The sequence below is a fragment of the Hemibagrus wyckioides genome, linkage group LG29 (assembly GCF_019097595.1).
Source record: "Hemibagrus wyckioides isolate EC202008001 linkage group LG29, SWU_Hwy_1.0, whole genome shotgun sequence".
Taxonomy (NCBI): domain Eukaryota; kingdom Metazoa; phylum Chordata; class Actinopteri; order Siluriformes; family Bagridae; genus Hemibagrus; species Hemibagrus wyckioides.
The window spans coordinates 12,855,983-12,879,785 of record NC_080738.1 but is presented as its reverse complement, the minus strand read 5'-3'; the positions used below and the strand labels follow the sequence as shown (position 1 = coordinate 12,879,785).

The window sequence follows — 23,803 nt, the reverse complement described above, 5'->3', positions numbered from 1 at the left end:
TTCTATCATTCAGACTGGGATACAATACTATATTTGAATTTTTGGAAGGAGTCTCCAGTGTCAGTTTTCTTGTAACATGACATTATCTTCAGCTATGCTGTTGATTTATTTTTTGATGCACCCACCACCATGTTTTCTCTTACTCATTCCGAAACTGGTCATTATTTCGGGAAAACAACATCAAAAACAGGACAGTCACGGCAGTCATCATTCCTCCAGACCGAATCAAACCTTCCAGCAACAGCTGCAATCTAATCGGCATCGTCTCCTCCCGGAGCAACTGGCGGAAATCTGAGACGCTCCCTTTTACATTTATTAAGAGAGATTTTCCTTAGGTTAAAACGTTTCTCTAGACTAAGTGCACCTCTGTCCTGCCTCACTGAGCTTAAATGGCCTACACATCTGCCAAGTTTTTACATCTTCCCTTCTCTATGGCCGGCAAGTCGTCAGTACCGGGCCGTGATCTTTTCCCTGACAGTGATGAGATGCGTTTTATATACTCTCATTTCCACTCTCGGGTTTTTAGTTTCAGCGCCTTTAAGTTCCAAATCATTTTTCATTGCGCTGTCGGTCATTTGAGTTCTTCTGGTTTCTGGGTGCATTGGCTTGCAGTGTACATTGAATATATATCTGCTGGGAAACCTTGGGTCCTGCCATCCATGTGGATGTTACTTTGGCACGTACCACCTTCCTAAGCATTGTTGCAGACCATGTACACTCTTTCATGGAAACGGTATTCCCTGATGGCTGTGGCCTCTTTCAGCAGGATAATGTGCCGTGCCACAAAGCAAAAATGGTTCAGGAATGGTTTGATGAGCACAACAATGAGTTTGAGGTGTTGCCTCCAAATTCCTTAGATTTCAATCCAATCAAGCATCTGTGGGATGTGCTGGACAAACAAGTCCAATCCATGAAGGCCCCATCTCCATGGATGCTGCTAACATCTTGGTGCTAGATACCACAGCACACCTTCAGGGATCTAGTGGAGTCCATGCCTCGAGGGGTCAGGGCTGTTTTGGCACCAAAAAGGGGTCCAACAGAATATTAGGAAGGTGGTCATAATGTTATGGCTGATCAGTGTATATATATATATATTGTATGAATGCAAGCAGTAAAAATCAACCATACTCTTCCCTATAATGATGTGTTGGCATTTTCCTTTGTGCTTATATTAGGCATGCAGAAACTCTGTGGGATGTTTTTCCCATCTATTGTAGTCCTGCTTATCGACTGGACCCCATAGCGTATGCCTCACACCCGCCAAGCAAATAAGCATAATAACACTCTCCCTGCCTATTATGTGGAATTTTCATTTCATTTCATAAAAAAGCTCTTTGTACTTTTTTCCCAGTCTGTCTGTGTTCGTGTGTGTGTGTGTGTGTGTTTCTGTCTGTCTCTCTCTCTCTTTCTGAGAGAGACGGACACACAGAAACGCAAAATAATGGTTAATAAGTTGTGCTCTATTTCCGTAGAACGAGCCGTGGTCACACACTGTAAAGCTTTCCTCCACGCAGCTCTCTGTTTTGACAAACTAAAAGGTCAAAGGGGCAGAAGAGTGCAGATACACACTTCCATTACAGTCGATTTCACCCCAAGGGGTTTAAAGTGTACTCACTCACACACATACACACACACACTAGTGAATTCTCTAGAATGTAAAGTAACTGGCTTTATAGACTGTAAGCACCATTTAGTGACTGAGTTTTTTTGAGATACTCCTCCCACATTGTTCGTCACACTGGTATATAGTTGCTGTGTGTGTGTGTGTGTGTCTTGTCCCTGAGCAATGAAAGAGCTCGTTGAGTCAGAGCAGGTGGTGAAAGGGACCCTGGGAGATGACGCTCTTCCTCACATAATCCCCCCCCTCACCCACACACACACACACACACACACACAGCAACTCTCTCTATCCAACTCTCTCTCTCTCTCTCTAAATATCTCTGTTCCGAGCTCAGGCTGAATTACAGATAATCTGTTCATTGGAAGGAAATGCTTGTCTTTAAGTGAAATTATTGTGATCTGAACAATTCAGAAAAGCCAAACTCATTTTATTTCAAAGCAAGTCAGTACCTGTCCCGAACTGAATGAGCAGGAACAAACACATAAATAACCAAAGGATTATTATTATTTTAATGTCATTATTCCGATGTTTGTTCCGTTCGTGGATGCATTGCATTACGCAACTTTTTCCCTGATTATATCCTCACTTTCCATTGTACTTGATTGATTTTTTTTTGTCCATTCCATTTTGTACTTCCATTGATTTTTCAAATTTGAGATGAGACAAGCTTTATTAATCCCATAGGAGAAATTTCAAAATGAATCACCTCTAGCTTCCTGAGAGGTTTAAACTCGGATTACTGGAGTCCAGACTGCAAACCATTACAACATGGAACCTATATATAAGTGGTACAGTTAGTGGAATGTATTATATTACTTCTCTTCAAGGTCCAGTATGTTCTGAGATGCTTTTCTGTGCACCACGGCTGCAAATGGTGGTTATTTGAGTTACCATAGCGTACTCAAACCTCTCTCTCATGTACAAAGCATTTCAATCCTTAGACCTGTTGTTGTTCTGTGTGTAGAATGTTACACATGAAAATCCTACGAGATCTGCTATATATATATATATATATATATATATATTCCACTTCTGCTACATAACTGGCTTAAACCATACTGGTCCAAAACCAGTCCATCAAAGGGAGTATGTGAAATGTACATTTAGTAGGATTGAAGTTAAGAGAATCTTTGGGTAGTAATTTAGCCACATGTCTCACTGTCATTATACATTAACTAATCATTAGCTTCGGTAACTAGCTAGCACATGTTTTTTTTTTTTTAGCTAGGGTTTGTTTTTGTGTGGTGTGTTTTCCCAAGATTCTACAACTATACAGGACACCTACATTTTTGATAAGCTGTTATACACCGAAAAGGCTAAATTAGCGTATCCATATCCAAATTAGCGTTGATTTTATAGCATCCAGTGTTCTAGCTAGAATTTAAGCCTCAAATCCCATACGTATGCACTATTTTACTTCAAGTATACATTTGAAGGCTTAATCAACTGAATAAATGAAGTGTGCAACTCAACTCTCGTAGCTTTGAGTCTGTAGAAGAAGAGGGTTAAAAGGCGCTAGAACAAGTTTACAAGATGACAAGATGTGTGATTTATTTTTTACGTAGTGTGTAGCATGAGATTTGAGACACAGCTTTAGTGTTTATGTAACTAGCGTCTCACTAGCATTCTGCATTTTGGCGGAAAAGTATCTAGTGAGAATCCAAAGTCTTGTAACTAGCATCCAACATGTTGTACTTAGCATTTAAATAGCATCGAATACTTCGTACCTAGCATCTAACTAGCATCAGAACAAGCGTTTTTTTTTTTTTAGTTTCTATTCTTGTAGGTAATCTTCTGAAGCCTATTGTTCTGACTTTTTCTATTTCTGCCCTTAGTCCCTCTGCAGGAGGTGCTCTCACAAGCAACGTGTTTGGGGTGGGGGGCAGAAACAACCTGCTGGTGTCTACAAGAGCTGTGTGTGTGGTGTGTGTGTGTTTGCGAGTTTGTGTACACCCTCAGTAGGTGCCCTCATCACAGTCAAACAGTGACTCAAGCTGTTTGTCTGGGACGCATTCCAATCTGAGCATCACTCCCGCATTTTTCCACTCTCTCCAGCCGTCTATCTCTGTATCCTCTGTCATTTTCTCTCTTCCTCACCTGCTCTTGTCTTCTGTAGCTGCCAGCCTGTGCTGGGTTTCAGGATTCTAGTATGCGTTTGTATCCACCAGCACCCCTGGGGAGAACCATGATGCAGGAGTCACACTGGGAATAATAGTTTAGTGTGTATCCTTTCTTTTCTTTTCTCCTTTTTTTCCCTTCGGTTTTGTTGAGAATGCTAGTTCCCGAAGGGTGATATGGTGATATTTGGCAGCCCATATGGTTCTGTGCCATTTTGAACTGCTTTCATCTAATCATTCCTTTAGAAGATTCCAGCTTGACTGAATGCTACGTCAAATGTTTACTAATTCCTTTTCATTACCTCCAACTAACCTTTTAAACACCTGATATCGATGCGTAATCAAGCACGGCATATCTCTGACTCACATTCTCCAGCCCTTACATACGCCATTAGCATAAACACCTACACTTAGCATTTTGTGTTTCTGTGAGAACTTTAGCTCGTTTAGACATAACCATGTGTGCATACCTTGTCATTTCCTTTTAAACAGATTTCTCCTTCAGGCAAGCTTTGCTCTTTAGTCCTTCCCCAGAAATGTAAATGTGGACTTGGGAGAAGCCTAGCAAGCTCACGCAGGTTAGCCTTTAGCCTGCTGCATGCTGTTGTGATGCAAGCTAGCCCCCAGTGAGACCTGAAAGCTAGTAGCAGAGCATGCCAAAGCTGTGCATGTCAATAGTTCTCTGCTGGAAGCTCTGGAGAGAGACACATTCTTATTCATGAGCCTAATTCAATCAGCACCAGCGGGGGGAACTGCTCCCGCAACACAGCCATGGATGTAGCAGAGAAAAAGAGAGAACGAGCTAAAGTGAGTGAAGTAAACAGGTTGAAAAAAGGACAAGTAAAAAAAAAAAAAAAAAAAAGGGTGAGGAGTGAAAAATGAGAAGGAAATGGTTGAGCAAGAGAGAGCTGATTGATCAAAATCGTGATCTTTTGACAAAGTAAATATGATCGAAATATTATTTTAATAACCTTTTAAAAGCTCATATATTTCACTTCAAACCGTTTTCTTTCGTTTGCACCTAACTAGCATACAGCATTTTGTAGTTGTGTAACTGGCATATAATGTAACTGGTTTAGTATCTAGCATCTTACTGACCTCTAACATTTTGTAACTAGCGAAAATCCACTATTTTGTAAATAGCATCTAGCTCAATTTCAATGACTTGCATCTAACTAGCAGCCATTTAGTAACTGGAATGTTTCTAGAACCTAACTAGCGTCCATTTTGTTACTAGCATTCAACTAGACGTCCAGCTTTTGTCCGATAACAATCCAATGTTTTAAAAAGCCTCAAATCAGCATCCAAACCTTTGTAGCTAGCATCTAATAATTCAGTTTTGCATTTGACTTGCATCTAATTAACCTCCAACATCCCCATCACCTTGACTGAAGCTCCGCACTCACGCCCTCTACAGCTGTCCCTGCCTTCTTGATGCGTACACGCTAATTTACACACAAGGTCAAAATGCTGGACCGTTTGGTAAAGCCGTGGTGCTTTGTGGATATCGTGGACAGGATTTGTGCTTTGGCTGTGTTTCAGCTGGAAAATTGGCGTCTAGAAGAACAAGAAGACTGTAATGCTTTCGCAATTTTTCAAGTGGCACTGGAGCTCTTATAGTGCAGAGCTGTTGAATCATAGTATTGAAAGAATTGACCCTTATTGGTGCATTTTTTTTTCCCATTTTTCGGCTTTACCCTACACTCAAACACACACACAGGTACACACTTGTGTGGTTTTCTTCACCTAAGGGAAGAATGTGAATGTGTGTCACAGGCAGCTTAGGGTTGAATGCAGAAGTTAAAAGCCTGTCAAACTCTTCTGACACACTCACAAATTGGCATGAATGGAAGCCCTAGATGGGGCCACAGCTATGGAGCTACTTTAACCTCTCTTGCAGTCTTGCTGTGTGTGGTGTGTGTGTGTGTATGTGTATGTGTGGTGTGTGTGCTTGCATGTGTGCCTGTGTGTGTGTATGCTTGCCTGTAGCCTACAGGTTTGCCTGCTATCTCACTTCAGCTGCTGTCAATCAGGTACCTCACACCGAGTCTCTCTTTCTTTCCCAGAGTTCCTTGCTCTTACTGCCATCTAAACGTTTCACAGTTTAGTACGATTCTGGTTTTCTTTTTTTGTCTGTACTTTCAAAGAAAATGTCCTTATTCTAACTGCACGACTCTCATTCTATTGCATTTCATTACATTACATTTCACTGTATAACTCCACTTCATTACATTTTACTGTATATCTCTCATTCCATCAAATCTCATACCATTCCATACCATTCCACTGTATCACCATTTCCTTTCCTTTCCTTTCCTTTCCTTCCCTTCCCTTCCCTTCCCTTCCCTTCCCTTCCCTTCCCTTCCCTTCCCTTCCCTTCCCACCACATCTCTTTCAATTACATACCCCCATACTGTTCTATTGTATACCTTCCTTCCATTCCATTTTACTATATACTTTCCTTTCCATTCTATAGAATACCTTCCATTGTGTTCCATTTCATTCCACTGGCTTCCATTTCAGTCCATTGTATACACTCCTGTTTTTGCTACATTATATGGCCAATAGTATGATATGGACACCTGACCATTACACCTATATGCGAATCTTCCACAAACTGATGGAAGCACCCACCTGTATAGGACAATTGGAAAAGGAATAGGAACAAAGGGACCTGATCCTGCTCCAGCAATTCAATGCCCCTGTGCCTATAGTGATCGCCATGAACACACGATTTGCCACTTTTGCTGTTGAGTGACCTGTACCGAGGCCTGACCTCAACCTTTGACTGCACTCCAGGTCTCATCACCTGCCAACAGTGTTTTTGTGGCTGAATGAACACAAATCCCCAAAGCCATGGTCTAAAATCTAGTGGAAAGCCTTCCCAGAAGAATGGAGGTTTTATAGCAACAAAGATTGCGCATGGTTTGACTATGGAATGTTTCAATCACGATCAGCTGTCATTAAACTTTTGCCCATTTTTTTTTTGCATAATCTATACTGTTCTATTCACTTCCTTAATCCTGCTCTTTTAGTCAACCTGGATTGCACTTTGTAGTGTTTCCCATCTCAAACAGACTCATTTAACCTAATGAAGGGCTTGCTAATGAGCTGATGATTAGAGTCAGGTTTGTTAGAGTAGAGAAACACTATGCATGCAGTCCCGAGGGACTAACAGGAGCAAGATTGGGAAACGGTGTCTTAAAATAATGTGTGCCTTCCAGGCGTTTTAAATTGTCATTGTGGAAGAAGACCGTATTCATCATTTGCCTTAACGAAGAATATCCTGTCCTCTGGTACAATGTTATGCCACACTTCATCTATCTTTCGAAACATCCTTCAGAGTGGAAAAGTCTCCCGTTTATCAGAGAGTAAGAAAGAGAGTTTAAGAATACAGATGTCCATGTCAATAGTGCAGACTCAGTCAAGTTTTGTCCTTAAAGCCCTGTAGTGTCCACAGCATGCCCGTGATACTGCTCTGGCTAAAACCTATCAATACCTCAGCATCTGGTCCATCCCTGTCTCATGTCCTCAGGCTCCCCTGATGAGACCCACATCGATCTGTCCACTCAGGCTCTCTGTGTTCTCCAGTTCTCCAGACACTGATTAAGCCTAGACTACACTGCATTATCAATTTTCCATTGACAGTCTGGAACTAAACTTAATCTGAAAGCTCAAGACATTTTATGCCTTTTCTTCTGCATTTAAAGTTCACTAAAAACCCAAGAGCCTGCCAATGATGCAGTGTCTCAGACAAATTGCCATTGTGGGGGTCTGATTACGCTTATCTAATAAGTGAGACTCTGGCGCCATGGCTGCAGGGTGTGTTTTTGCGCTGTCGTTTTTCGAAAGTATGAAATTGCAAAAAGTCATATTTTAAGATGCAAATAGGTTTAATCGAGGCAATAAATCTAATATTTTGGTCTCATGAGATTAATTTTCTTGTCTGGCAATTTTCATGTAAGTTTAATCAGCCCATTCCCGAATATGTTTTCTTATTTCCTTTTATAGAGACAAATGATCTCTCATTATTACCCATTAATTTGGCTTCCTTCAGGCATTTATTTTTAAATAGGTTGCTTTTTTTTCCCCATTCTCTATTTATTCTAGTGGTGTGAACATTGAAAAACACCGATTTGAGTATGGCTAGTTTTTTTTTGTTTACAATTATTACATCTTTTTTTAAACAGTGTTTGCCCTGGCTTCATTATGAGTCCTGCACTGATCCAGAATCAACAATTAGCTTTTAAAGCTGTCCCGCATGTCTCTAATGGTAACTGTTGCACAGGAATTCAGCACCTTGGGTGAGAGAGAGAGAGAGAGAGAGAGAGAAGCCCAACCTTTCTAGAGTCTGACATTAGGGTTGCTATGGATACATTCATTTCTAATGATATAGTGTGCTTAGTCGTCTGTGTGTACGAGTGAGGGTATGTTCACAGTTATTGGGTACTCGCATTCCTGTTCAAAATACCTCTTTGCCTCCTTTTGTGGGGTCTCAGTGTAGCCACACACAGACACAATCACACACTCCATCACTATTCTAAGACGTCCCATTGGTCAACTTGTCCATCGTCTTGTGTGGTATGTATGTGTGTGTGTGTGTGTACTCTAATCTACTGTGTCGAGTCCTTTAAAGGCAACTCAGCCCAGTGGAGTGCATTTGTTTCACCAAGGCTGTACTGAACTTTTTATGACCCGTTAAACACATCCAGCCATAAAAAACACACAATATATGTTCACACACACCTAAGCAAACACACTGCACCAGTATACACTTTCAGCAATGTAAACAAGCTTGTCTTCCACTGGTAGGCTGCATTTTGTCTTCAGCTGTACTTAAGCGCTCTTTTGTCTCCAGTCTCTAAATCACAGCACTGTTTTCCCCCCTCCCAGAACAACTCAGCCGTCTCACGTCCGACGCCTGCTTTCTGGCAGCTATAGAGAAATTCCTGCTTCTGACCGTTTTTCATTTTTCAAACTAGCCCTGGCGAGCAGACTCTTCTTCCTCAGAGCAGATCATTCAAGCCTGGCTCGGGTTCTCCAGCCCACCCTAGCCGACTCAGACGGGACGCTATTGGGTAAAAGCGTTTACACGCGAACAGATTAAATAGCTATTAGGCTTGGTGATTGTTTGGACAGTTGGCCACCATCCAAAAAGCTCTTTTGAAACCGGGCAGTGACTTAGCCACGGCAAGTTTTCACACAAGGGTACCGTGAGCCGGATGGAAATTTGGCAATCGAATATAATTTTATTAACTGCTGATAGATCACAGTGTTGTTGAATGTGGGTCATTGCCCAGTTCCTCTACACAATATAAACACATTGCCAATTATAAGGTTTCTAGGATAATTTAATCGCTAATAGTGTCACATACCAAACAAAATGATCCAGACATCCAATAAATAATGCATCTTTTTTAAAGTATTAAAACCATACACACTTTTAGGGATGCTAATATTAAATGCAATACATAAATATATGATTTGCTATAAATGCTTAATTATAGAGTGAGAAACATTTTTGAACATTTCCAATTAGACTACATGGAGGGAAAAAAAAGATAAGGAAATAAATAGCATTTCTCAAATTAATAGATATTAAGAAATACTTCCTGCTTCTGTTAAATGTATTGTTTGGTTAGATTTACAAATCTTAGCCGGAAAAAAAGAAAAAGAATATATCAGGTGTTCAGAACCTTTATTTTATTCTGACTTAATGTAATAATTTAAATTAAATTAAGTTTAATTTAATTTAATAAAACAACATAGGTATCAAGGCCTTCTGTTTTGGCCACGGTTATGGTATGATACATTCTGGGTCCAAGTTTCGGTCCTGCAGCTAAAATTTTATATGCTTTCCATATTTCACGTGGGTTTCCTCCTCATAGTCAGGTTTCAGCCAGTCTTCCCCTCTGTATTGTCTCCTGTGTGTTGTACCGTGCTCCTGATTCCTGGCTCTAGATCTACAATGACCATGAAGTGGTTCTGGACAAAGAATCGGAACTGAAACCTCAGCTTTCCTATACCAGTTTGTTAAATGGACAGGAAAAGGAAGTGGAGTTGTTGCTGTGGGTAACTGAAGCCTATCCAGTTATGTGTTTTGAATTAAATGGGTCACATGACTGCAAGTTTTCGAATTGCTCGGTTCTTGACGGATGCGGACGAAGTGGACATGGAGACCGGGATGCTTTTTTAATTTATCAGGATTATTGTGAACATCGCTTTAGGTCTTTTAAGCATTGCTGTTATACAACAAGACGATTAAAAGAGCCGAAGCTTCAAAAGTAGTAGCATACCATATAAACAAAGGGTCATTAACTGTATCTCATGCACCACTTTCCACTTTTTCTTTAGGGAAATTCTAAATATCACTCTTTTATTTTTTATCCTGAATGTATTTGGAGTGTCTTTCTGTATAGATTTCCTTATTTCTTATATGTGGCTTGGTCAGACTGGCACTAAAGCTTCTCTCTGGCTAGATAATATAGTGGGTTTCTGAAGAGAGAGAAAAAAAAAATCAAATAGCTCTTACAGAATAATAAAGGTGGGATTTACAGCTAGCGGTTAAGCACTTTTCTTTCCCTGCCACCAATCAAACTGAGTCCATTCAGTCGTGCAGCTAAAAGGCACTGGATCTAAAGTGGAGCCTCAGCATCACCAAATCCTGAATTGCTACTTACTGGACACTGGACACTATGTGTTGTGAAGGTTTGACAAGGAATACTGATTTGCATTTATATATCTGGATTTGTTGCGTGCCAGGAGTGTGTCAATAGCAAATCTATAGGTTAAAACCTTGCTGAGGGGCTCGGGTGTGTTTTTTCCTCCCTCAGATTTGTCAATGTTATAGCTCTTAAAGGGAATCGGTAGATCATGAATATGCATGTTATATCATTTAGCCTTTTCCATTAGGCTTATTGATATACAGTGTATGTATCCTAATGCACCGTGTGTTTATTCACGGAGCAAATGCTACTCTTATCCTATGTTTCGGTATGATACGTAGCATTGTGTGTTACATTACACTTAAATATTACATTATTTTTAAATTGTTATATCATGTTTATAGGTTACTTTGTGGTATGGGATGTTACATTGTGCTACGTCATGTTATATGTTACATCCCGTTACATAACAATACGTTACGAATTCATATGACATCGTTATCTCGGTATTTCAATTCAGGGGAGCTCAAGTAGCATTAGACAGACCTAACAGATGGGGTGTGTTTATTGAAATGGACTGATGTGTGTTTATTACACAGCGTGATTACAATGCTTCATGGTAAGTTGCACTGAACAGGTGTAGCATGTTTATTCAGGTGGATCTCGCTTGTGTAAGCATTTTCTTTTTTAACTCATCAAACCCGACTTTCACTTTCGTCTGACCAACCAAGGCGGCGTCTTTTCACGCACGCGAACGCTTCCGGCTTAATTGAAAGCAAAGGCCGCTTTGTAAGATAAGAGCACTTCACACCTCTGTGAGCTCTTCTGCTAGAAAATGGCCTTGTCAGCTATTGTGCAGTAGTTAAAGCGGCCTCTGGGGTCTCAGACTGACTGAGCCGTCTTTCAATTCCTCTCCTGTCCTCAAGTCCAGCTTTGACGGAGAGAATCTCGGAAGACTCGACCGGAAACACTGACCCGGGACCGAAGTCTTTCTAACCTTACATTAATCCCGATGTCAAATCCAGCTCAGATCAGAGTCACAGAAGCGTTGTCTGGCAGGACCTTGGGAAATTGTCGCTGGCGCTCCATGATGAGCTTGAAGAAATTGTTGCGAGTGTGTGTGTGTGTGTGTGTTTTAGCCACGGCGCTGGAGGAGATGGCTCTCCTTTGGGAATGGAGTGCATAGATTCTGTAGCATCGCTGTCACTGTTTCTTTTTTAATTGGGGTCTGGTTTGACAATGTTTTATAGCTAATTTACACCAGTGTGACTTCCTTAATCAGTTATTATATATTTTTTTAAACCCTTCTCCCTGCTACACATGAGTCATGTTTCATTACTTCATGGTTCATCAGCTGGATCTCTAACAGAATGAGCCGATCTTTATACATATACACATATAAGTGTGTGTGTGTGTTTCATTCTTTCCGGGACACCTGGGCTTGATGTCATCTCTTTTTTTAAAAAAAAAAAATTAAAACTCCGTCTCCATTTCTGTCTCTACATTACCATTTCCTTTCACTCTCACTTCCCTTCAAACAAAGAGAGCTGTCTTTTTATTACCAAATCAAATCATTCCGTTCGCCTCCCCTCCTCCATGCTGCAGACGCCAAACCATGTTTGTTTAATGAGAACCTGCTTTAGACTCGCAAGCTCTCTCCTCACAATTACAAACCGCTGTTCAGAAAATGTCGCTCGCACGTTGACTCCTGATTGAAGAGCGGCGTTTCGATGGGCTCGGATGGAGCTCTCGGAAGAGTATAATTACAAAGGCTTAAGTGTAGAAAACAGGGCTGCGGGGGGAAAAAAAAAGGAACGTATTAGCAACATCGCTTCTAATCAGCGCTAGAAACTAGAGGAGTGCTAAAGCTGAGACACTCGCGTGCACACAGTGACAGCTAACAGTATAACATTGATATTGACATTGATAAATTGTGTCACTACTGTTTTTGGAGATTTTTTATTTATTTTTTTTTACTAAATCAACCGCAAGCAGCTGATTTGGTGTTGAATTTATGTACTTTTTATATTTATTTATCCTTTTTTTTCTATTTTTTAATGTTAAAAAATGCATTTCATTTTAAAAATTGTTTCTAAATTAAAATTGTTTTATTTTTAAAATAAAAATGTAAAATTAGAATAAAAATTAGTTTCTAAATTAAAATTGTTCTAAAATATAAATCATGAAAAAAAAATGTATCATCATGAAAAGCAAATATTTCCTAAAGTTAGTTAGTTAGTTTATTCATTTATTTATGAAGTTATTAATTCATTAATTAGCTAGTTAGTTTGTTTGTCTGTTTCGCTAGCCATTTCTTATCATGCCACATTTTATGAACCACAGTATGACATGTGTTGGTCTTCTAGGCATTATAGTAAGCTATAGATAAATCCCCGATGGAAATATTTGCTTTTCCAATACAATATTATCTGCCTTTCAGACTGCCCAAACAATATTCATATTTTTTTTCCTCGCTCTAAAGCCCCTGCTATGATCCGTTCAAATAACCTTTGCCTCAGAACACCATTAGGAAATAGGAAGTCTGATATGTGGGTGTGTATATGGCGCTCGCATATGTACATAGAGTGGAATTATATTAAGCATAATAATACAGCAGACATTGTGTTGAATACATGTTTGATGTTTTGTTATGATGTCAGAATGCAAAGGCATTACGACTAGTTTAATCACATTTCTGTCTGGCTTTTAGGGGAAAACAGTGGCACAATATATTTCTTTAATAATTATCCATCTCCATCTCTCTCTCTCTCTCTCTCTCTCTCGCTCTCACTTACTCACTCACACACACACACTCAGACACACGTTCTCATAATGAAGGATTTATGAGGACCAAATGTCCTCATGAGACAAGTGAGGTCCTGTTTATAGGGTCCTCATGCTTACAGTCAGTTATTTACATCACATTTTAATCCCCATCATCTGAATTCAGTCCAGTGAAAGGTTGCAAAATAAAGTAAATGGGTTTTTTTTTTTTCTTCCATGCCCCATGTTCCAGAGTCTATAGAAATCATCCAATGAAATTAGTCTGTGTGTACGGGTACGGTCCTATTGTAACGTAAACAGTGTTGACACAAACAGAATTTAGAAACATTTGCAAATTGGGCTACCTTGTTTGGCTGGTGGTAGAAACCAAGCGACAATTATATGCAAGAAGACTGGGTTCGCTAAACACGTTTTGTGTCAAAACAAGAAAACAATGTATTTACAGTTTGGTCCGCATAGAGCAGTGTGCTAACAGTGTGAAGTGTTTTGTAAATGTGAAATTTGTAACGCATTTTGGCAACTAAAAAGGAAAAAAAAAAACAAAAAAACAAAATCCTGACTTATTCCAAATGCTTAGTTTTATTTTTTTTTATTGATCTACACTATATTGGCTAAAAATTTTGGGACACCCCTCCAAATCATTGAATTCAAGTGTTGTTTTTTAGGGGTTGGGCTTGACCTCTTAGTTCCAGTGAAAGGAACTCTTAATGCTTCAGCATACCAAGACATTTTGGACAATTTCATGCTCCCAACTTTGTGGGAACAGTTTGGGGATGACCCCTTCCTGTTCCAACTTGACTGGAAGTCCATAAAGAAATGGATGAGGAGGAACTTGACTGGCCTGCCCAGAGTCCTGATCTCAACCCGATAGAACACCTTTGGGATGAATTAGAGTGGAGACCGTGAGCCAGACCTTCACGTCCAACATCAGTGCCTCACCTCACAAATGCGCTTCTAGAGGAATGGTCAAAAATTCCCATAAACACACTTTTGGGAAAGCCTTCCCAAAAGGGTTGAAGCTGTTATAGCTGCAAAGGGCGGGGGAACTCCATATTACATTCATGTGCATGTAAAGGCAGATGTCCTGAAACTTTTGGCAATATAGTGTACATATCCAAATTTACACGCACTCATCGTTATGTGTTGTATTTTCGTTCTAATACAAGTAAGTGTGGCGTACATTAATTGCACAATACTGTATGTACAATGTCCGTGTAAAAGTATTGGAACGACAAGGCCAAAAAAAAAAAAAAAAAAGGTATAAAAGATAAAATATATCTTTTTCATACTATGCTGTAAAGGTGTGTATGGCGTTTGGATGTTCTTCCTGTTCTTCAGGGGTTTCCATGTTTCCTCTCCCAGTCCAAAGACATGAGTTGTAGGTTGATTGGTATCTCTAAATTGATAATTCAGCACCGTGTCCTGCTTTGTGTCCCAAATACCTTGGGATGGACTCCAGGTTCCCAGTGACCCTGTGGATAGATGGATGGATGGATGGATTGATGGATGGATATTCTTTTGTCAATGATAAAGAGTTCTGTTATGGCTAACAGAATGGTCAGTTCTTCTTTTCTTTGCTTCGTTTGGTTCCTGTTAGAAGAGTACTCCAATTTTTTAGACTTCTTTGATACAGAACTAATCGTGCAAGCCGCATGCTTGTAACCAGGGTTAAAAAATGTTTTGAAAAAGTGAACTTGGTCGTGTTAGTTGTGCTTCATACTGAGATTACACATTTATTTTTAGATGATGGTTGAGTTTATACTGTATGTGATATCTGAAAGTTCTGCCCAATTAATGAAACAAAGAAACAGTTTTACTTTTATTCAGAAACTAGGATATATGCGCAGAACTCCCAATCCGAAAGGCGAAACATGTTCGTTGACGAAGCGTAATGAAGCTATCTTGTAGTAATTATAACTACATTATCATCTGAATACATTACATATTTGTTTTATTGATGCTTGCATTATCGTTACATTCATGTCTTGAGGACTGTAAGTAAAAAAAACAAGACCTTTGAACTTTGTGTTGTCTCAGCAAACATATCGTTTCTCCACGCCCTTTCCCCAACTCGGAAAAGTACGAAGCTGCTGATGTTTGTCTTCACAGCATCTGCTTTTCTTTGAACGCTGTCAGCAATGCGGAGGCAAAAATAAAATCCTGCAGTGTTCAAAACAGATTGAAAACTCCTCCCGTTTTTTTCTTTTCTTCTTCTTCTTCTTGTTTTTGGTTTAATCAAGCCGAAACTTTGCTGTATTTGCATTCTCAAATCCCCGAGCTGGGAAAATGCGTCAACGGTAGAAAGAGGACAGTCAATTATCAATCTACACGCAAAACAAACCCTGAGATGAGGATCTCTCGTTAGAGTCGTGATAAACTTCGACTTCTAATTCCGGTAGAGATAGAGAGAACTCCTGGTAGATGTTTCTTTTTTCCTTCCTGCTCGCAAAAGCAAAACTTCTACCTAAATTGATTCGGTTTGATTCCAGCATGAAGACGGTGTGGTCATATGGTCAACTGGTCACCCGTGATGACTTCGGGTAGCGATCTGAGGGAGGAGGAAGGAAAGGAGAAGAAGAAGAATTTTATTATTCTAAGACTGAATAAACAAATCATTTGAACAGGTGCACTCTTGAAGTAAAGATGTTTACATGCAAGGACTCATTTCCTGTCTGTAATCATTGTCTTTGTGCTCTGTACAGCTGAACTTGAAAATGGAGTGATGTACAGCTTCAAACATCAAGGTTCTGGCAAAACACTGGGCTAGGTTCTACCTGGCAGAAATGGTAGAGAATTACAGTAATTGTAGGTACATGTAAGTGTGTGTACGTGTGTGTGTGTACGTGTGTGTGTGTGTATGTGTGTGTGTTTCCTCAGTTGATGTTGGTACACCAGGTGATCGTGGATGCTCGCGTTGCTCTGAGGTTCTCGTCCCTTGAGATCTTTCCAGTTAAAACTGTAATCAGGAAATATTGTGTGTGAAGTGTGATTTTGTTCAGGTGATAATTACAGAAGAGCATTACAGAGATTTCACTCTGTGTGTACTGTAATTGCTGGAATAACTGGTCTACCGTAATGACACTAACAAATGGGCATGTTCAAATTGGACTAATGAAAAGATTCCAACGTGCATTAATGTATATGTTGGATATTGTGTTCGAACTGCAGGAGAAGTGTGTGTGTGTGTGGGAGCGAGAGCCACTGATTTGGCAGTAGGTGACAGTTCTGGCTGCAGAAGATAGATGCTCAGTCTCTCAGCAGAGAGCCATAATGAATGAAGACACACACACACACACACACACACACACGTACTGCGCACAGCAATCACTAAACCATAATGGTTTGGAGGATATCGACCTGTCCATCAGATATTCTCTCTCTTTCTCTCTCTCTTGCACACACATGTGCACATACGTGTTCTCTCTTTCTCTCTGTCTCTCTGTCTCTCTCTCTCTCTCTCTCTCTCTCTCACTCACACATACATGCTCTCTCTCTATCTCTCTCTCTCTCTCCCTCTCCCTCTCTCTCTCTCTCTCTCTCTCTCTCTTGCTTCATAATCTTTATATACAGAAGATTCCCAAGTGCCACATACCTCAAACCACATTGCATACCTATACTACACACACACATACACACACACACAGTAGTTTTTTTTAAATACAGCTATTGATCTTATATTTTGCATCCTAAAAGTTAGCAATGAAAATTTATTGTAAGACAAGAGCATATTTTAATAGAGTTATGTGTGTGTGTGTGTGTGTTTGTGCGCGTGTTGAAATAATGGTTATATTTTTCCTTTAAAGTGCCCTGTTTACTTTCAGAACTGCCCGTGAAAAGGAACACTGTGTATTAGTCATGCTTTGTTGTAGCATTGACTGTTTATTGTCGAGCTCCTCCATCTAGCTCCTGCTGATCCATAAAAGCCACGGCGAAATAACACCTCACGCAGGGTGTTTTGTTTTTCTCTCCATTTGTTAGTCCTCCAAAAAGAGTGCCTAGCACACGCACAGTAATAATCTGATCACTATCAGATCGCAGCGTGTGCCGGCTGTATTCTAGTGCTCAAGTAAACAGCGCAGTGCGATGTTTGAAATCGGATTAGCGCGTATCACCAAATCTAATAAACACACTTCGAATCGAGGTCAGTAATCTGCTCATACGGTGCGAATTACGAATTTAAATTTTAGAACTAGAGAGCATTTTGTAGAAGGATATGATTGTGTCGTGAATCATAACAATGACAATAAGGTGATAATGTGCTAAGGAATAAATCAGAAGACTTAAGTGAAAGCTTGTCTCGAAATCTTACTTGACTATATGGAGTCTATAATGTCAAAGTGAGGCATGTCAAACCTAAAGGGGACGATTAGTAAGGGGTTCGAATCCTGATGATGTCACAAATATCCATAGCCAGGAGTCAAGAAAGCAAAATTGTCCAAGTTCAAGTCTTCTAGAAGGAGCATACTCTTTCTGTCAAGCACAAGCTCATGTATGGGGAAGACGGCGGATAACGCTTTTCCTTACGTCTTTTACTGCTCTGTGATGTACACTGTTGCCAAACGTTTTGGGACACCCCTCCAATCATTGAAATCAGGTGTTGTTTTACAATGCTTGGGCTTGACCCCTTAGTTCCAGTGAAAGGAACTCTTAATGCTTCAGTATACCAAGACATTTTGGACATTTTCATGCTCCCAAATTTGTTAGGAACAGTTTGGGGCCTCTTCCTGTTCCAACATGTGCACAAAGCAAGGTCCATAAAGACATGGATGAGCGATTTTGGTGTGGAGGAACTTGACCTTAACCTGATAGAACACCTTTGGGATGAATTAGAGTGGTGAGCCAGGCCTTCTCATCCAACATCAGTGCCTGACCTCACAAATGCGCTTCTAGAGGAATGGTCAAAAATTCCCATAAACACACTCCTAAACTATGTGGAAAGCTGCAAAGGGCGGGCCATAACTACATTAAATTCATGCGCATGTAAAGGCAAACGTCCCAAAACAATGTAGTGTATCATGAGCAATTCTTTGATATGAAGGTCAGGTGGTTTACAACCACAACCTGAACAAGCATGAAGTTGTGTTCACATTCATGGGAATCACAACCCAGTTCCAGTGCTTCCCAATCCACAGAGCTTTCACATTACTGATTTTCCATGTGTCAGAGTAAGCATGTGTTTGCCCCACCCCTACATCCTGCCATGTGATGGGTGGAGAGTTAGCTCCACCCATTGACGGGAATTAGCAAGACTAAATTATAGCATCCTAACATAATACATAACTAGCTAAGCGAACACAAACATCCACACCATCTTCCTCCGTTCCTGTTCTGTTCTGTATTATACATGCCAAGTGTTTCCTACAAAGATTTTTTCCCCCCAATCCCTGAAAGCATTTGACACTCAACAGACGCAGAAAGGTTGTGTTTTAACGTCCGCTCTCTAACACAACTTCGAGGTGGTCGTAAACAGAGTAAAGGGAAGCGGAAACATGACCTGAACGTGACCTAACCGTGAGTTAAAAGGAATTTTCACAGGATGTTTTACCTCACTGAAACAGCACACGTTTTTTTTTTTTTTTCCCCCGCACACGAAACGTTTCCCTTCAGAACCCTTAAAGAGGATCGCTACCACATTTTCCATCATAAGTCAATTAATCCCTTCATTTCCATTTTTATACAAATCAAATCAAAGCTGTGGTAGAGCCGTGTGCCGTTGTGATCATGTTGATGTACTGCTTTAATTGTGCCTACGCTCACACACTGATTTGCTTAAATTGAATTCTTTTCATCCCACGCCTGCTGTTAAAACACAGAACACATCGGGTTCCTTCCAGCAGTCCTGAGGGCTCGGCTCTGTGTGCAATTTTGCGTTTTTCACTCCAAACCTAACACACCTGACTCAATTCCTGAGCTAACAATAAAGTATATTAAGTGTCCAATGGTGGATTATGACTTTACTTGTCAACATAGTGGAAAAGACTCCTTTGACTAAAGTTGCTGCTTTCTATAGATATTTATCAGCAGCTAGTTAGCAAAAATAATTAATTGTATGCAACCTATCCATACCTATCCTACATAGGGTAACAGGGAGTCGACAGTATCAAAGGAGACTCGAGGCATTACACAGGGGGCATCTTGGACAGGGTGCCAACCGATCAAAGGGCACAATCACACACATTCACACATTATGGACAATTTAAAGATGGCACTCAGCCTACAACGCATGTCTTGGGGAAGAAATCCCTTAAGCACACACGAATCGATCCTCACAGTCACTAGCTAAAACATCCTCTGTGTCTTTTTAAAGCTTCTTCATCCAAAAATCTTGGAACGTACCAATTACTTGGAAAGTCTATCCAATCAGCCATTCATGAGTTAACATTGCAATGCATAAAAACATCGTTGTTGGTGCCAGATGGCTGCTTCGAGTGTTTTAGAAACAGTCGTTCTCTTGAGATTTTAACGTACAACAGTCTCTCGGGTTTATACTAACAGTAGAAAAAGTCAACTGCAGTTCTTTAGGCAGAATGAAATGTTCAGAAGATGTCAGAACAGCTATATTAACTTAAGTAAGCACTCGGAACAACCGTGGGGAGCAGAAAAGTATCTCGAAGTGCACAAATCTGAGACTTCACCTGGTCTTCAACTTGAATAAGATGGAAGTATTTATTTTCTGATATACTCATTAAAGTGCTAATGCGCTAAATGATATTATATTTAATTTACAAACCATAGCTTCTAGGGTGGAAACAAATTCTTTTTCGCTAAATACATCATTTTTCGTATATATATGGAAGCAAAAGTCTTCATTTTTAGATTTTGTGTTCATTACTATCCCCTTGAATGATTTCATACTACGCTGAGGAACAATTACAAGATGGCCGCTCCTTTGCTCTTTTTATGTTTACGGTATTTGAGCTTCACGGGCATTTTTGTATCATTCTGAAAGACAATAGGAAGTCATGGTGTGCAGGTATGATTGGCACTACTAGCGATTTTTAGTACTACTAGAGTATTTTAAAGAAACAGATTTGGATTGAAATACAGATATCACTCATTGCTTTTTGGCTACATTAATGCTGAAAAATCCAGCTAGGTCAGAACACTGAATAGCAAAGGTGCCTCTTTTCATCCTGGTCATGATCCTTATGAGACATAAAATGGCAGTTTTATAGTAGTAGGTTTTAAAGGTGATACATACATTTCAAGCCGTCACTCATAAAATGTTGATTTCAAGGTGTCAGTTCATTCATTTTTAGTTTTAAGCAATAGACATCGACGTAAAGCAGCTTCAAAAAGAATCCGGATATGGATTTAGATCCCTAATGAGCAAGCCACAGGCGACATCGAAACGAATAACTCCCTGAGATGACACGACGGGGAAGGAAAGCCTTGAGAGACACCAGACTCAAAAGGGAACCCATTGTCTTCGCAGTAATCTGGAGATCAGATGTTTAACAGTGCACTTAAAACGTAATTTATTACTAATTGGCTGTTGAAATTAGGAATCTGGGACTGTGAGTGTATATATGAAGACAGAGATTGCTTCATTAGGACTCCTAATCCAATAAAATCTTCACAGAGCATTTTTTGGTAAAAGGCTCAATTAAGTCTGTAGACTGATCCCTTACAAAAACCTGCCTTTGTGGAATAATGGTGCATGATTTGTTAACCAATTGGGTCTGTGGTGTGTCCAGGAGCAAAATACATTATGAATTACACACAAAAGACTCCACGGATTTTTACTGTTGAGTAAAAGGAATAAAAAAAATAAATAAAAAAAGATCTTGATTAGGGAACCATTGACCATTTCAGCAGTGAATATATTCAGCCGAAATAACAAAACATAAGCGGGTTGAATCATTTCAATTAAGGTTAATAGTTTTCTAGCCTAGAGTGTTGATGATTTTATTCACTTTTAGATATTTAATTCTTTATTTGAATGACCTTCCAGGATTTTTTATTCTTTTTTTTTTTAATTACTATAATTTTTATTTTATTTTATTTTTTATTTTTCAATGCTAAACGGAAAAATATTGGTTCGTGGGATTGACTGATTCAGTCAAAATCTTTTTCACATTTTATATAAATAAAAATATATTCTTTAATCATATATATCACAAAATATGCCCCCCCACCCCCCAAATCCTAAACTGTACAGTCTTTGCCTGCTGTAGTCTCACATTAATGTTCCTGGACCCTGCGGTTTGAGATTATTTATATATATATTTTGCACTTTGAGATGCTTTTCTGCTCAACACAATTGTATAGAGTGATTATTTTATAAGTTACCATAGCCTTCTTGTCACCTTCAACCAGTCTGACCATCACCTCTGACCTCACTGGACATGGTGTTTCCTCTTGAGGAACTGGACACTTTTTTTTGTTGTTTATTCTGGCACCATTTTAAATAAAATCTAGATATAATTGTGTGTGAAAATCCCAAATAATCATAAACACTTTATGAAATGTTCCCACCCGCACCATCTTTTACCTTTTAATAATTTTAGTTTTGTATTAGCTGCTTACATTTACCCCAGTAACAGAAGTTTGTACACCTACAGGAAATAGAAAAATATAATTTATTGCAAAAAAAAGAAGCCATTTAATGTGTTGGTGTAATGTTTGGTTCTGAAATTGCCTTTTTATTATCTAATAAAACATACTGTTAACAACATAAAATCAAGCTCTACCTCTTTCAATGTGATCTCTTTCAAAATGTCTTTCTACGCCCACCTATTGCTTTCAAACCTGCCACCAACCTTTTCTTTTTTTATATATATATATATATTTTCAGCTTTCAAACCTTCCAGTCAGTTCTCCTTGACATCCCCGTTCTAGACACTGCAGAAATCTTGGCAAAAGTTCCTCTTAAAAACTATTTTTTTCCTGCCGATTATTTTCTTTTTTGATTTTTTCTCTCGTGTTGCAAGTTACACAGAAATTTGAGTTTCTTGGAATTGAACTTCTTCGAAGATAAATTGTAAAATAGAGGCGCATTATTCATCTTTTTTTGCTTCTTGTTTTTCCTAAGGACTTTTATGCTTAACTGTAACACATCTCCTATGTAGTTGTCTTAGCTACACTTATATGATTGAGTGTGTGTTTAGTATGGAGTACACTGAGACAGTAGTGTGAGGGGGAAGAAAAAAAATAAAAGAACGCACAATTTTGGCTTCACTTTTTTTTTTTTCTTAGTGGTGCTGCTGTTGCAGTGTCCCCTATGGGGAGGATGATTGAGGATCTTCTAGCACAACTTGTATGGGCCAGCAGGGATGAAACACACACACACACGCGGCTGTTTAGAGAGAGAGAGAGTGAGAGAGAGAGAGAGAGAGAGAGCGAGCGCTTTGACCTTTCTGTGAGTGACATTTCAGTGAACTGTAAACATAATGCTTTGATTCAAAGTTTGTCTACACACATGCATGTTTTGTCTGGTTTTCTGTCTGTGCTTAAGCATGTGTCCGCTCGACTATAAGCACCTGCTGTGATTCGGACTGACAGCCTGCTCGTGATCTCATAAAGTACTCGCGGTGATGGGCTCCGTCCCACATCTCATTAAAGCCGTGTCTCCTGTGAGACTCATCTTCCTCGTTCACTCCACAGCTCATTGATCACCTCTCTGCAATCAATGCCAATTAAAGTGCACAGGAACTCTTTAATAGTACGGCGAGGGGCTGCAAACTGGGCCGTCGTGACCTTCAGTGACCTTGGAACGGCTGCCTGGGATGAGGAGCTGGCGTATGCGAGCTATGAGATGTGGTCAAGCAGGTTTATGACCTGCACAGCCGGTAGCAGCGTCCAGTTTTAATCAGTCAGAATCAAACACGAAAGGGATACGGTGTTGGAGGGAAAACATTTTTTCCACTTTTTTATCCATGTATGTGGTTCATCTGCCATTACAGTGATAAAAGAATACATGAAATAACGACATGTTGGTGTTTATATAGTAACACTTTACTCAAGGGTAATGTCAGCTATATTACACCTTTATAAGCTCTGTATTTGATGCCAAGTGGAATTGCCAAGTTTTTTTTTTTTAGCTTGTTTTATCCCTTGGTTAACATAAGTTAATTTTTATGTCAGTTGACACGAACACCCTACGAAGGCATTATATAGCCTTATGAACATCATGCTTAAGCAAAGTGTCACCAAGTAAACAGACCATATCAGAAAAACAAACAAAGAATAAAGCTATAATGTTTACATGGATGATGTGCATTACGTAACACCTTTATAACTCTTCCTTTGGTGCCATTTTGACATAAGACCTAATTCAAGTGACATGGAGTTTCGGTATAAGACTGTGTTATGCCAGCTGTGTAATTTGACAACGTGGAATATCACACAATAAATAATCTCTTTTTGGGTTAGTGTCTGTTGTCACACAGAGCTTATGAAGGTGTTATGTAGCCCTATGAACATCATTATCATATTAGTAAAAATATGGTCATTTTTGTGTATATAATAATTAAATTCTAATCAGTTACGTTACTTTTTAATAGGAAAAGGAAAGCATGGTGATGTTAAAGGCTGCTGTGTGCGTGTGTGTGTGTGTGTGTGTGAGAGAGAGAGAGTAATATGTAGGCAGTGAGGCACGATTAGTAGGATTTTGC

At 39.5% G+C, this 23,803-nt stretch overlaps 1 protein-coding gene across 10 annotated transcripts in view; it reads left to right on the top strand.

Moving 5' to 3' along the window:
* The window catches only part of LOC131349118 (adhesion G protein-coupled receptor L3-like), a 296,639-nt gene that overhangs the window by 136,776 nt on the left and 136,060 nt on the right, over positions 1 to 23,803 (top strand). The gene's annotated exons all lie outside the window — the stretch shown is intronic.